Here is a 16,430-nt window from a genome sequence, read left to right as displayed (position 1 = left end):
TTGTTTTGCTGTGGCAATATTATTTTGTAATTATTACACAAAATGAAATGTGGATATGGAGATTTCAAATTGCGGGGTCGATCTGAGCGAGCTAAATGTATCTGGGTAAGATAAAAAAAAAAAAAGTAAGAAATGAGCCGAAGTTTCTTCGGCGCAGTCGAGTTTTCTGTACAGCGCATAATCAAGGCCACCGAAAATAGATCAATATTTCGATGGTCTCGGTATAATGCTGCATGAGCCGCGACCTGTGAAACTTTAACCACTGCCCGGTGGTGGCATGTCCTATTTCGTTGCCAGACGCACGATTATGGCTAACCATAACCTTAAATCAAATAAAAACTACTAAGGCCAGAGGGCTGCAAATTGGTATGTTGATCATCCATCCTCCAATCATCAAACATACCAAATTGCAGCCTCCTAGCCTCAGTAGTTTTTATTTTATTTGAGGTTAAAGTTAGCCATAATCGTGCGTCTGGCAACGATATAGGCCATGCCACCACCAGGCCGTGTTTAAAGTTTCATGAGCTGTGGCTCATACAGCATTATACCGAGACCACCGAAAGATAGATCTATTTCTGGTGGCCTCGATTATACGCTGTACAGAAAACTCGATTGTCCCGAAGTTTACTTTTTTGTTGTTGTTTAGGGGACTGCCCCATTATGGTGTTATTTGCTCCAGATTTCTATGCCACAACTTTGAAACTGTCGAGGCTGAAAGAAGAAAAGAAGACGAATACAGAGTGCGTCTTTATTCGTTGGTATTAGATGTAATTTATTTCCTTAACATTTTGCCACCCTAATAAGTAAAAGTATTGTTATTATTACGTTCATTGTAATGACCTATGCGAAGAAAGTCTGTTTGCAGGGATGTGTGTGTGTGTGTTTTTTTGTTTACTATCAAGATAACTGAACTCAGTTAATGGGGTGGTGCCGCCAGTGTACCTCACGCGGTGCACCGTAGGCATTACTCGAGGTTTTTTGCAGCGTTCCTTCGGGCCTTAGCTGCAACCCCTTTCTTTCCTTTTACTGTACTTCCGTTTATATTCTCTGTCTTCCATCTTGCTTTCCACCCTCTCCTAACAATTGATTCATAGTGCAACTGCTAGGTTTTCCTCCTGTTACACGTTTTAAACCTTTTTACTGTCCATTTCCGTTTCAGTACTGAATGACCTCATAGGTCCCAGTGCATGGCCTTCGGCCTAAATTCTGTATTCTATTCTATTTTAAAATAACTGAATAATGGCCGACCAGACTTTGATGACAGTCAGCGTAAGTTATTGCGACTTCAACCACTCAGTTGGTTTATCTTTATAGAAGCCATATAGTCTTGAATTGCTCCTCCCACACGTCAACTAAGTTTTACCGAGATTATAACTGAGTTCTCTCAGCACTTAAGGTGTCTTGCGGACCCCAACAAATGACTGATTCTGGTGGGCAAAAACATGTGCTCGTATGTTGGGCACTGGTGGAAATATGTTCCCTAATAAGCATAAAAGGAAAATGTATAATTTTGTGTCATACGGACACACGTGTGATATCTTTATAGAAAGTGACTACTGATTGATGGAAGCATTTATCATAAACCGATTTTTAACAGTTTTCTGAAGGTTTTTTTATGATTTTTCCTGCTTTCTTGGCATAGGATATTGCGATGGCAGTATTAATACCATTTCTGAGGTTGGTCACTTTAGATCAAGCCGGTTTTATGTCAGCACGAAGCATTTACCATAAACCGAATTTTAACAGTTTTCTGAAGGTTTTTATTTTTTTACCTAGCCTGCTTGTATCAGTGACAGTTCTTTGTTAGTTTAGATCAGGACCCACTCATACAAGTGGCCCCTGGTTTAGATCAAGCCGACTTCACGTCAACACGGCCCTTTGCACAAAGCATGGTAAGTTGTTTATAGAAATATGAGACCTGGTGTGCCAACTAGCAAAGACGCACTCTACATTGGTCAATCTTTCCTCTTCTTTCTGGTTGACCATACCACCTCAGCAAGCTACTGCCTTTGTGACGTCACTAATTTATTGCGACATATGGCAGCTCCGGTTTTAATCCGACTTCTGCTGCGCGCTGAGAGACTCTCTCTCTCTCTCTCTCTCTCTCTCTATAGGCCTTGGTCATAACAACACGCTCTGGGTCGGTTGAAATTGTTATTTTATCTGTGTCTGTCACACTTAAACATATGGAATGGATAAGAGGGATTATTGAGCCAAGTTTCTTATTTGAAGTCAAGTGTGGATGTTGAATGCAAGTGAGAAAAAAATCAGTTCGAAGCTACGGAGATCATTTGTTTGCTCAGTATGCCGAGTAAAAGGATTGAAAGGGTCGAAAATGTGGCGATTAAAGTGGCAGAAAAGCCAGCATTGATGAAAAGATAGATCGGTGTGTTTTCGACATGGTCTGGTCTTGTAGAGAGGATGGTTCCTGGTTCTTGGTTCCTAAGCGCTCACTTCCACAAACACAGTTGCGGGCACACTACGCTATTCGCGTGAGGTGCAGAGCTTTTTTTTTTTTTCTAGCCTGATACAGTATTACTTTATACCCTTTCTCTTTCATACTGTTTATTACATTTTTTAACTTAATTCCCTTATTTTTTTTTTACAATTTTAATCGTCTTTAGCTTTGTTTTATTTGATAGTGCATCAAACTGTTTATTTCAATCCTTTACCATTACCCTTTTCTACGGTAAGAAACCCCAAAAAGTTAGAGATGTTTCTCAACTAATTATTACCAAACATTTTCAATAAATTTCTAATTGACTTTTAACCCTCGCCCTTTCATTCTTTTTGAAGGATAGTGAATAGCAGATTGGCAAAAGGAGTATTAATTTCCGAGCGTTGGAAGGAAGTAGGAAAAAACTCACCCTAAAGAACGCAGGTGAGATTGCAGAGAGAAATGAGAGGTAAATGGCGCAATGAATGTTGCAGGGTTCGATCTACTGCGAATGAGCCTTCTATGTAGGCGTGTGAAACAGCAACTGTTGTGAGGATGTTATGCGCAGAATGTTCATCCCTAATTCAGTAGCGGGAGGATGAATGTGAGAGTGACTGTTGTCTTGTTTCTTCTCCGCAGCCGTTTCTAATCAGAGGTAACTAACTATTTATGGTTATCTATATATATATATATATATATATATATATATATATATATATATATATATATATATATATATATATATATATATGTATATATATATATATATATATATATATATATATATATATATATATATATATTTACATATATACATATATATGAATATATGTACACATATATACATACATATATATACATATATATATGTTTGTATACATATATATACATATGCATATATATACATATACGAGTATATACATATATTTATTTGCGAGTTTTTGAACCCCATAGCAGCATATACAAAAACTTATGTCTGCGTGCTGTCAAAGTCATGGAGACGCGGACATGAACTAATCAGTTGGCTCTGCAATTCCTGACGAACGCTGTCATCCCCCTACAAGATGAAGATATTTCACATTAGAAAATACTTTTTATATGTTTTCTTCTGCTGTTATGTTTGTAAAATTCACCCATTTTCGCTAAACTGCAGACGTTGTATGTTTGTGAGTCATACTTGATCTGCCGATATATTTTTCCGTCTACTTTTAAAGATATTCAGCTTTTATTCTTCTTCTTTTAACGTGCTTTTTCCCATTTTTTTGTATGGGGTAAGCACGATGCCTTCTTTTGAAGGACTTTGATTTGGCTTTTGGGTAGACCGTAGTCTCGATTGGCTGCCCTGCCTGACATCGCTTAGACCCCTGTAGCGCATGTACATGTATCGTACCATCACCAGCTCCCTTTCTCCCAGCAGCGAGGAGACGCTCTTATGTTTGTCAAATTCACCCACTTTCACTAAACTGTGGACAGTGTAACTTTGTGCGTCTTACTTGGTCTGCTAATATATTTTAACGTCTAAATTTTGTTGCGTGACCTCCTGACCAAGGTGGAGAGGCATCTGACCTCCCAAGTCTGTGAATTCTTAAGATATCAGCCGTACCGTTTGAGTTGAAATTCTTCTGTAATGTTAGGCTAGTAAATGGCAACTGGGAGCATTTATTATTATATTATTATCAAGCTTGTAGTATTTGTTTCTATTGATGGTGTCATTATCTGACAAGAACGACACAGACTGATCGAAAGTGACATACACTTCGTTATCTAAAAATATTGGGTGTTTACGTGCGTCTAATATTGGCGCGCGAGATAGATGGAGCGCCATTAGATGTGACTTTGGAGATGTCTTCTTTGCAGATTAAATTTCACGATAAGGACGAAAGGTAAGAGAAGAAGCTTGAGAGGGAGTGAAAAAAAAAGCGGAGGTGAGAGAGAGAGAGAGAGAGAGAGAGAGAGAGAGAGAGAGAGAGAGAGAGAGAGAGAATCTAAGCGGGAGATCCAAATTCACAGACGCTCACCCACGTCCGTCAACAGATAACCGATGCCAGAAGTCTAACAAAAAATATTGGAACAAAACATTAGATACAGATATTTTTTTCTGTTTTGTCTTTAGCGTGCTTGGACCAGAAATTAGACCAATAACGAGAGTCCCACGTACGGACAAACACTGTTGAAACAAGCTGTCAACAGACCTTGGTCTAGAAAATGCATTCGGTCTAGAACTGAAAGGCATTTTAGGAAAGGAAATGCGAAGTCATCGAGGCACACACACACAGGCAACGTATTAATGGCCCAGGGAGAGAAGAAGAAGAAGAATTTAGTAGCCCTCTGGCGGGTTGCCACGAACGTGAGCTTTGTTCATCTCTGTATTAGCTGAAGGTTGTATTTTCGCTTACAATTTTAATTTCAGTTGATATACCGATGCTATTTTCTCCTACCATCCTTCAGCTTTCTCAGACTGTACAAGTCGGATTACTGTATACCGTCTTCTTGTATTACATCACGAATATTCCTGGCAACAACGATCCCTGCATATGGCCGCCATATGCATGGTCTCGCGTCTTGATCTTTATCCAAAGAAGAGCGGCTTTTTTGCGCGCTTGCCTTGGCTGTTTAACTCGCTATTTAAGAGCTTGCGGCTGAGTGTGTGTGTGCATGTGTATATGGGAGTATCAACTGGTCTGAAAAGAGATGCATTTATTAATTCATTAACTTATCTATCTCTCTATCTATCTATATGCATATATATATATATATATATATATATATATATATATATATATATATATATATATATATATATACTTATTCACTTATCTATCTATCTGTCTATTTATCTATCTATCTGTCTGTCTATATATATATATATATATATATATATATATATATATATATATATATATATATATATATATATATATATATATATATATATATACTGTATATATATATAATTATATATATATATATGTATACATACTTATTCACTTATTTACCTATTTTTATACTTATTTCACTTGTTTATTTATTTTGTTTAAATATTTATTTATTATCTATTCCTTTATTTATCTATCTGTTTAGTTATCTACTTATTCACTTATCTACCTATTTATTCAGTTATCTGTTCACTTTCCTTCGCATTAAGTGTTGAGGAGTAATCACCCTTTTAAACAATCCTGCGTTCAGTGTTCACAACATACAATAATGACAGACGTTTCAGAGACTGGAATATTCTTCATCGTTCAATCTTTCTTCTAGTGAACGGCGCCAGGCTGCTGATCGCAAGCTCAAAATTGAGATTGTAATGCTACTTTAGGGCGCGACGCGCCGTTGCACTATTTCTTATTAATTTTAATGTTTGTGTGTATATATTTATTTGTGTTTGTTGGTTTATCTCTTTATTTATGTTTGTTTATTACTTTCTTGTTTATATTTTGTGTTTTTCTAAATGGTAATGTAATCTTTTAAAAGCTTGCTTTGTAAGTTCATAGTATTTTAGATTTCTTGAATGTGAGTTTTTGTTCATTCTGAATCATTATAATAATAATAATAATAATAATAATAATAATAATAATAATAATTATTATTATTATTATTATTATTATTATTATTATTATTATTATTATTATTATTATTATTATTATTATTCCGATATTTACTCTGTCAGAGTAAATATGCATCCCTAACAGAAGACAAATATCTGCAACCTCTCACAACATAAATATCTACAACAGCATTAAAAAAACTCATTAACCCTTCACAGTTACCGAGCTACAACCAGAAGCCAAGTAGTCAGTTTCCGAACCAGTTTGTACCGGATACAGTGAGCAGTGTTGACTGTTCCCATCGCCCTTGGACATAGGGTCTTCCCGGGGGGAATTGTTAAAATTCCTGTAGGAAGTGACGTTCTTCCTCCTTTTGCCTTGAATGTTTTCCTTTCCCCCTCTCCTTTTTTTTTTTTTTTTTTTTTTTTTTTTTTTAACCTCCAGATGTCTTAAATATCGTTGGCAGCAATATAAAGACCCTTATGATGAGTTTATACGTTGCGTAAGATCTGAAATGTGACGGAAAGTTATGTTCTTGAAGTCAGTGGGAGGTTGTTGACGAAGTTTATTATTATTATTATTATTATTATTATTATTATTATTATTATTATTATTATTATTCAGAAGATGAACCCTATTCAAATGGAACAAGCCTACCAAAGGGGCCACTGACTTGAAATTCAGGCTTCCATAGAATACTATGGTGTTCATTCGAAAGAAGTAACAGAAGGCAATGGGAAACAGAAAGAGGAGATCAGTTATTTGAAAAACAAAATTAACAAATTGATGAATAAATAAATAAAAATGTAACCGAATTATTAAAATAGAAGGAAAAATTTAGTAGGATAATAACGCATATAGGGAGAGTTAAAAGTCGGAGTTAAATTAGACCTTTCCTAGATAGTGACCCCCTAGGGTTTTCGGGGGTCGTTATTTAGAACCAATACTTCTTGGGGGTTATTATCTTTATGATATTTACAGTCTTATGTTTATATTTATACGGAAATCGCCAACGGGTTTGTACTAAACACGCCGCAAAGGTGGATACATACCGGATTAAAACCCTTGGGGGTCACTATCTAGGAAAGGTTCGTAAGGAAAGATAGAAGCATTGGACAGGATTAAACAGTCCCATTCACTCACCTTTCATTTCATAAAGAGAAACAAAGTTTTAGGATAGGAGAAAAAGAACGAAAATTGAAAATGAAAGTGAAGTGTAAAGACGGAGAAAGAATAAAGTAAAAAAAAAAAAAAATTCATCCCCTAAGGTGATAATTAAAAGGGAGCGCCGAGGGACCGGATTATTTCGCGCAATTATTCCGAACCACCTTTCACAGCGCACTTAAAATTCACGGCAAGGTCGTTAAGACCGCAAACTGCTCTTGGGAAAATAAAACCCGAAACGCTCGTTCGGGTCCGAGAGTTTTCTTTCGCCTGAAGTTCGCGCATGCGCGCTCTTTCGCCAGTTACTTTCAAGGACCGGCTGCTAAATGTGGCTGTAGATGATGGCTGCTACAGCATGCAATGACATCCGGTGTTTGCTTCCCGCGATTATCATTAAACTCATCATGCCAAAGTTATCTGTGTCGTTATTGCCAAGTGTTATCAATTCTTCAGGTACAAAGTGATGTATAGTCGGTGTTTATACACGCAAGAATGGTCCCAATAGATACATACGGAAAAACTCAAGGCTGTCATTATGATAACATGTTTCCGCGTACGGTCAGTAGGACAGAAAATCAAACAGGACAAGTCAAGTGAATTCAAGAGAGAATTTTTTTAATTCAAGGCTTTCGGTGCAACGCATTTTATAAACTCACTGTAAATAGGTATTCCCCTCCGCATGGGGGTAGTGCCGTCAGCGCACCTCGTGCGGTGCACCGTAGGCATTACTTAAGGTTCTTTGCAGCGTCCCTTCGGCACCTAGCTGCAACCCCTTTCATTCATTTTACCGTACCTCCATTCGTTTATATTCTCTTTCTTCCATCTTACTTTCCACCCTCTCCTAACAATTGTTTCATGGTGCAACTGCGAGGTTTTCTTCCTGTTACACCTCTCAAACCTTTCTCAATTTCCTTTTCAGCGCTGAATGACCTCATAGGTTCCATTGCTTGGTCTTTGGCCAAAATTCAGTGTTCTGTTGTATTCGAAATAGGTATTCCCAGTTAACAGCCATATCGGAAGTCTTTAGTGAACGGACGTATGGTATTGCAACATAATACGAGTGATCCTACTCATAACAGGAAATCCTTACTGACGAGTCTCCCTCACTCTATAGCAGATAGGAAAAACTTAAATTTTTTTGGTAAGATACGTCAGTTAAAAATCCTTATCATGGACCAACGGTCTTTCTAGACCCGTGGGCAACACTTACACCACACAGGATGTGGAATTCGGTCACCGCTATGATAATAGAAGTTTCTGCAGGTGGCCAATATATTCAGGATACCCGACTGATGTAAGGTCATAACTTGTTTGACGGAGCGGCCGCCCTGACTTTCATTACCAGACTGAAATCGTCGCCCATTACGGGATCTTCAGTATTTTGGAACGAGTCGTGAGTATCGATTGAACTTAGTTTACTTATTTTATACTCAACCTGAAGACAGTGCAGTGAAAGAGAAAGCCGGGAGAGAAACATAATTAAGTTCTCGGTAGAGAGAAACGAATGGAGAAGGAAAGTTTATTACATTTGGGACGAAGCAAAACGAAAGATCGATCAAATCGTCATCTGTCGACTTGTCATTTTGCAACCGGTACCTGAATGAAACTCGGACCGTACAGAGTGACATAAGACCATGAAGCACAGAATAACTGTGCTAATTGGACTTAAGTCTTTTGTCGTGATCGTTAAGAATTAAGGACGAATGGAATCAAGGATTACTCTCCTGCTGAACAATGTATTTTTTTATGTGAAAGAAGAAGGCTCCAACTATACTGCGATGGGAAATGCCTGACAAGGGACATTAGTCGATGTAAATAGTATCTTTAGGAATTCTCCTTTGCTGTGGTTCAGAGCCAAAGAGGTCAGTGGAATGTCTGAAGAGGAAATACAAATTTTTTATGTGAAATGTGCAAGGTTTCATATCAGACCACACACACACACACATGCATATATATATATATATATATATATATATATATATATATATATATATATATATATATATATATATATATATATATATATATATATATATATATATATAATATATGTGGGTGTATATATATTATATATATATATATATATATAGTGTATATATATATGTATATATATATATATATATATATATATATATATATATATATATATATATATATATGTATATATATATATATATATATATATATATATATATATATATATATATATATATATATATATATATATATATATATATATATATATATATATATATATATATATATATATATATATATATATATAATATATGTGGTGTGTGTGCGCATGTGGCATTGTAGCCGAGATCACATTCCTGCAAGTAGAAATATATTAGTTTCCAATTGTTTCCAATAGAATCACTTCACCACCAGACATATAAACATAATTGTTTATCCAACAATAAAGTTGCTCAAGGCCTATTTATCACCGAGGGTCATCTTCATTCGACTGTTTTTACCATGTCACTGAATAAGTTTTGGAAAAACAAAGACACGGCCAATGCAAAAGAACGTGAATAAAAAATTGGGGAAAATTCACTTGAAATCTCAATTCTCTCGCGGAATTTCTTTAATCTTTTCCGTTAAATTAACGTTTTTATTTAGTCACCGGCTAAAGCTCCTTTAGAATTTACTTCTCTAGCTAAGAAAGTAGTTTTGTTCTTGATCATGCTTATTCTGTTGCTATGAGGCCGTCAACTACAGACCTTAGTATTTTGAGTATTTAATGTATATAAAAATTATATATATATATATATATATATATATATATATATATATATATATATATATATATATATATATATATATATATATATATATATATATATATATATATATATATATATATGTATATATAAATTATATATGTATATATATATTTTATATACACATACATACATTATAAATGTATATATATATGTTTATATATACATATATATATATATATATATATATATATATATATATATATAGAGAGAGAGAGAGAGAGAGAGAGAGAGAGAGAGAGAGAGAGAGAGAGAGAGAGAGAGAGAATTATGCCTCTGAAGCAATGGGAAATTTTCAAATTTCAGAGACGGGATCCACATGCACATAGCATTATTAAGATATGCATTTTATATGTTAGCATAGATCAAAAAAATTAATGAATATTAAATGTATACTTTTAAGGGTGATAACAGCAATAATTGTAACTGTTATTACCACTTCCTTGACGATTATTATCGTCAAGATAATTATCAGTTGTTGCTAAGAAGCGACAATTATCAACACTGAGTTGTCAACAGCGAGTTGACAACAGCGAGTAGACGACACCGAGTTGACAACACAGAGTTGTCAACAGCGAGTTGACGACACTGAGTTGACAACACAGAGTTGTCAGCAGCGAGTTGACAACAGCGAGTGGTCAACACCGAGTTGACAACACCGAGATAACGACAGCGAGTTGACAACACAGATTGTCAACACTGAGTTGTCAACATCGAGTTGATAACACCAACTTGACAACAGCGAGTGATCAACAGCGAGTCGTCAATACCAAGTTAACAACAGGGAGTTGACAACAACGAGTTGTCAACAGCGAGTTGTCAACAGCGAGTTGACAATATCGAGTTGACAACACCGAAACTAAAAGAAAGATTTCGTAACTAACAGTCTGAAGGCGCGGTAGGCGATGCCATCTCAGTGCCCGCGGAGAGATAATATCATTATTTAATAGATACCTTGTTCTCACTTCTGTCAGTTTTAGTTTTAGTGTCGGTCCTGCTTAGGCTTAAAGGCCTTCAGATTGAAGACTGGTTTTTTTTATTCCTTTTTTTGTTACGTTTCTGTAAAAGAAAACTATTGTGCCAGCTTTGTCTGTCCGTCCTCACTTTTTCCGTCCGCCCTCAGACCTTAAAAACTACTGAGGCTAGAGGGCTGCAAATTGGTATATTGATCATCCCCCCTCCAATCGTGAAACATACCAAACTGCAGCACTCTAGCCTCAATAGTTTTTATTTCATTTAAGATTAAAGTTGGCCATAATCGTGCTTCTGGCAACGGTATAGGACAGGCCACCGCTAGGCCGTAGTTAAAGTTTCATGAGCCGCGGCTCATACAGCATTATACCGAGACCACCGAAAGATAGATCTATTTTCGTTGGCCTTCGATTATATGCTGTACGGAAAACTCGATTGCGCCGAAGAATCTTCGGCGCAATTTTTACTTGTTTTTTATTGAAATGTAGCCTGGCTGCTATTTTCTTTGTTGTACCAAGTCCGCAACGCGTCCTTGTTTCTTTAGAATGGCATACTGTACTTTCGATGCGTTCCATTTTATTTATAGTCGTTTATCTAGTCTCCTTAAACTTTTACATTTAAATTTTACATTTTTTCTGTGTATTTTTCCATATTTATACTCTTTACCGTAGATCATATAACTTGCCATTCACATTTCCGTTTTGAAAATGTGAAGGACAGATCGAGATTCCAATACATTTTGAAAAAGATGACACCCTCAATTCTTGGTTCGCAAAGAACTGATGTGTTTATACACACACACACACACACACACACACACACACACACACACACATATATATATATATATATATATATATATATATATATATATATATATATATATATATATATATATATATATATATATATATATATATATATATGCACACTTGATTCTTATTATATTCAAAAATATAAAAGACTTACAAGTATTCTTTTAATTCAAAATATAAAGACACAAATATCGTTTAATTCCCACTTTACTACACCTCGTAAATAACTTACACCCAAGGGGAATTAGAATTCATAAGCCGTCGTCACTGGCTGGATTCAAACCGCTTCCCGGTTTAGAAACAACGATATATAGTGACTTTTGACCTCTGAGCCATCAGCTGAGGCTAAATGAATAAAAGACACTGTACATCATTGTTTCTAAACCAGGCAGTGGTTCGAATCTCACTGGTCACGAAGCACTTGTGAATTATAATTCCCCTTTGGTGTAAGTTATTCCCGAAGTGTAGTGAAGTGGATATTAAAGGTATTTGTAGCTTGATATTTTGTAATAGAAAAATCTTATGCTGTTTGTGACAAATATTCATACCTATACATACAAACATACATACACATATATGTATGTGTATGTATGTATGTATATATATATATATATATATATATATATATATATATATATATATATATATATATATATATATATATATATATATATATATATATATATATATATATATATATATATATATATATATATATACATTTATATAACTTTACATAAATATATGTCTATCACACATGGTAATATTTGTAATGAATGTGCACATATTTATGTTACATGGTGTTTATGTTTATCTTTTAATTTCGATACACTATTTTCGCGTTTCGTGTGTTGCAATTATTAGACGAAAATAATCTGGGTTCGAAGGCTTTAACAAAAATCCTTCTTTGTGAGGAAAGAAATTATTTTGTTTCAAATGTAGGTCTTTTTTTGAGGAATGAAAGTTATGCTTCTGACATTGGTGGTTCTGCTTTTATAGGTACGAACTTAGGTACAGCCGCCCCAGACCTTGTCATTCAAACTTATTTCAGCGAAATGAGTTTGGTTCCTTAAGAAAAAAAGTAAGTATTGCTTCTTAACAGAAAATTCAGAAAAAAGTTTTTATTGTTTCTCCACAGAAAATCCAGGAAGGAAGTAAGTGTTGCATCTCGATAGAAAATCCAATAAAAATTTTAGTATTGCTTCTCGACAGAAAATCCAAGAAAAATGTTAGTATAGCTGCTTCTAGACAGAAAATCCAGGAAAAAATTAGTATTGAGAAAGTCCAGGAAAAATACTAGTTTGCTTCTCGACAGAAGATCCAGAAAAAACGTTAATATTGCTTCTCGAAAGAAAATCCAGGAATAAGTTAGTACTTTGCTTCTCGACAGAAAATCCAGGAAAAAAGTTAGTGTTGTTTCTCGATAGAAAATCCAGTAAAAATGTTAGTATTGCCTCTCGATAGAAAATCTAGGAAAAAAGTTAGTATTGTTTCTCCACAGAAAATCCAGGAAAAATACTAGTTCGCTTCTCGACAGAAGATCCAGAAAAAACGTTAATATTGCTTCTTGAAAGAAAATCCAGGAAAAAGTTAGTACTTTGCTTCTCGATAGAAAATCCAGGAAAAAAGTTAGTGTTGTTTCTCGATAGAAAATCCAGTAAAAATGTTAGTATTGCTTCTCGATAGAAAATCTAGGAAAAAAGTTAGTATTATTTCTCCACAGAAAATCCGGGAAAAATACTTGTTTGCTTCTCGACAGAAGATCCAGGAAAACCGTTAATATTGCTTCTCGAAAGAAAATCCAGGAAAAGTTAGTATTATTTCTCCACAGAAAATCCAGGAAAAATACTTTGCTTCTCGACGATAGAAAACCAGGGAAAAAGTCGATAGAAACTCCAGGAAAAAAAAGTTTGTTTCTCGATAGAAAATCCAGTAAAATGTTAGTATTGCTTCTCGATAGAAAATCTAGGAAAAAAGTTAGTATTGTTTCTCCACAGAAAATCCAGGAAAAATACAAGTTGGCTTCTCGACAGAAGATCCAGAAAAAACGTTAGTATTGTTTCTCAACAGAAGATCCAGAAAAAACGTTAGTATTGTTTCTCAACAGAAGATCCAGAAAAACGTTAGTTTTGTTTCTCAACAGAAGATCCAGAAAAAACGTTAGTATTGTTTCTCAACAGAAGATCCAGAAAAAAAGGTTAGTATTGTTTCTCAACAGAAGATCCAGAAAAAAAGGTTAGTACTGTTTCTCAACAGGAAATCCAGGAGGAGGACACTCACGAAACAAGATACTCCACCAACTTCGCATTCGATAAACAGAGTCACGTAAATTTCGCCACCATCTTCGATTTCTTCTCTTTTTTATCCAAAATCATCGTTTCTTAGACCATTTGCAAACGACCATAAAATCCTTGATCCTCCGCCAACTGCGTTTTTCTCCCTTTTACTCTTTATTCCATCGACGAAAACTCTTTTACGTATTCGAACGTAAAATACTCGGTACGTAGAGGATTATGCCGGACTCATTTGAATTCTAAACGGTCGTTCGAGTGTATGAGAGTACACAGAAGGAAACAACGAAATCGTAAACACAGCGAAAATGAGGTAAAGTTAAGAAGATCGTTTCGGAGAGGCTTTTATTCATAGCATCTTTAGAACAAAACCTGTGCCAATACGAGCAGGTGCCTTTGTAATGCGGACTGTAAAATTTATAGTCCTCAGATGCTAAGGCAAGTTGTTCTTGAAAGTTTACTTGATGGATCATCGATATTCTTAATGTATAAAACAAAAATGTGATTTGTTCTTTTCAAGTTTTTGCCAAATTCTGTAGACTCTTGTGAAATAGAGAGAGTAACTTTCTTGTGTCTGTTTACAGAAATGAGGGGAATAAGAAGTAAAATCCATGTTCTAAATAACGCAGTCATTTCGGTTACGTGTAAATGCAACTGCAAAGCATAAAAACGATTTTTAACAAAAGTATTGATTTATAAAAAGGAATGCAGCTTAAAGTCAGTCCTTATTACAAGAAGATAGATAATGATAATATTAAATATATATATATATATATATATATATATATATATATATATATATATATATGTGTGTGTGTGTGTGTGTGTGTGTGTGTATGTATATATATATATATATATATATATATATATATATATATATATATATATATATATATATATATATATATATATATATATATATATATATATATATATATATATATATATATATATATATATATTTGTATTATATATGTGTGTGTACGTATATCTGTTTTTCTACGTTTGTGGTTATATAACGGCAACTATCATAAAGGGTAACTGAATATACACGATTAGTTCCAGACAAACAAATAACTGAATTTGGTAGTACAATAAAGAACGTATGCTTCCGCGTACCCTCATACGAAGGAACTCAGGCCCAAGAATATTTTGGGAAAAATGCCATAGCACAGAGTTATGCGATACTGGTTGTTGGTGACCTCAGGTGTAAGGCAAATAAACGTGACATCTGATGCAACCCTGCAGTCGTAAATAGAGCCACAGATCCCGCAGTCCATTAAGAAAAACATAATTGACAGGAAGGGTATGTTAAACACTCTCAACTGGTCATAAATTACTCGGAGAATTTCAGAAATGACAAGTTTATTTTCTGCTTTATTTTGGAATCCTGTGTTTACGATCTAATCGCCGTATTTCTGAGCTTCTCATTCTAGGTAAATTATTAGCGTTGTTTATGGTTCAGTTCCCCATAAGTGCAATTTCAGAACGGGTTTGGCTTCTGGTACCCGATGCATTGTTGGAACTTTAGCGCTAATACTTCACGACCGTTTTATACATCAGCATCCTGGGTGCAGGAACGGCAATTTGCGCATCGATGCTCTAAATATATCTCCTTTTGATTCCAGTGTTATTTTCTGTTCGGTCCGTATATTCAGGTCAATAGCTCTCAAAGCGTTTTCAGGTGGCCCCGAATGAGACGTTGTCTATTTTGTTCGCATCTTCCATTCCTCCGACCCAAATATCTCTCGAATAAGTCTGCAGTCTCCAACCCACTTTTCAACTTCAAGCGAACTGCGGGTGCACGTAAACCTAATGAAAGTTCCACTGAATAGCCTCAGTAAATCCGTTTTCTGCTTTTTGGCACCGACCTCGGCTTCAGGATATCTCCATCCGTTAGCACCGAAGTGCTCCAACGACAGGAGAAAACGTCGTAACATCCGAACAACGGCCGAACCCTGATGGAATGCCTAGTATTTAGACAGGCCATCTTTGTTAATTTACAGAATAATTGAATGTATTGTGAACGACATTGTTTTCAAGTACTAAAAGCGTCTTTGAATCACGTTCTACTTGCTGTAAACTTTGTACTTGCTATAAACTTTCACATCGAGTAAGTTAATCAGATACAAAACTCAGTCGATGAAGAACGTTCTTCTTAGCGTACAACGTTGAATACTTATCGTAGTCCTTCTAAAATCTAGAAGGCCTGTCATCCTTCGTTGAGTTATAACCCATTCTACAGTAATTAACGTTTTAATGCTGACACGCACGCGCACACAGTCTCATACGTAGAATCCTACATTATGTGTATATACATAAAGTATTAATAGGTTCTTTGCCCGGACACACGGTAGTGTTAAAGATTACATCAGTACTTTGCTTAAAAGGTAACCATATTAAAGCATTATTATCCATTTTCC

At 35.1% G+C, this 16,430-nt stretch overlaps 1 protein-coding gene across 6 annotated transcripts in view; it reads left to right on the top strand.

The window, feature by feature from the left end:
• The window catches only part of LOC136853450 (bestrophin-4-like), a 64,713-nt gene that overhangs the window by 2,241 nt on the left and 46,042 nt on the right, over nucleotides 1–16,430 (top strand). For 3 of the 6 annotated variants that reach the window (XM_067129047.1, XM_067129045.1, XM_067129042.1), the window contains exon 1: nucleotides 8,411–8,539. The exons of the other annotated variants lie outside the window; for them this stretch is intronic. The gene's annotated coding sequence lies outside the window, so the exon portion shown is untranslated. Of the gene's footprint in view, nucleotides 1–8,410; nucleotides 8,540–16,430 lie in introns of those variants that run through there. 6 annotated transcript variants of the gene reach the window in all.

Source organism: Macrobrachium rosenbergii, chromosome 27 (genome assembly GCF_040412425.1).
Source record: "Macrobrachium rosenbergii isolate ZJJX-2024 chromosome 27, ASM4041242v1, whole genome shotgun sequence".
In the NCBI taxonomy this organism is placed as follows: Eukaryota; Metazoa; Arthropoda; class Malacostraca; order Decapoda; family Palaemonidae; genus Macrobrachium; species Macrobrachium rosenbergii.
This window is presented reverse-complemented; position numbering and strand designations above follow the sequence as displayed.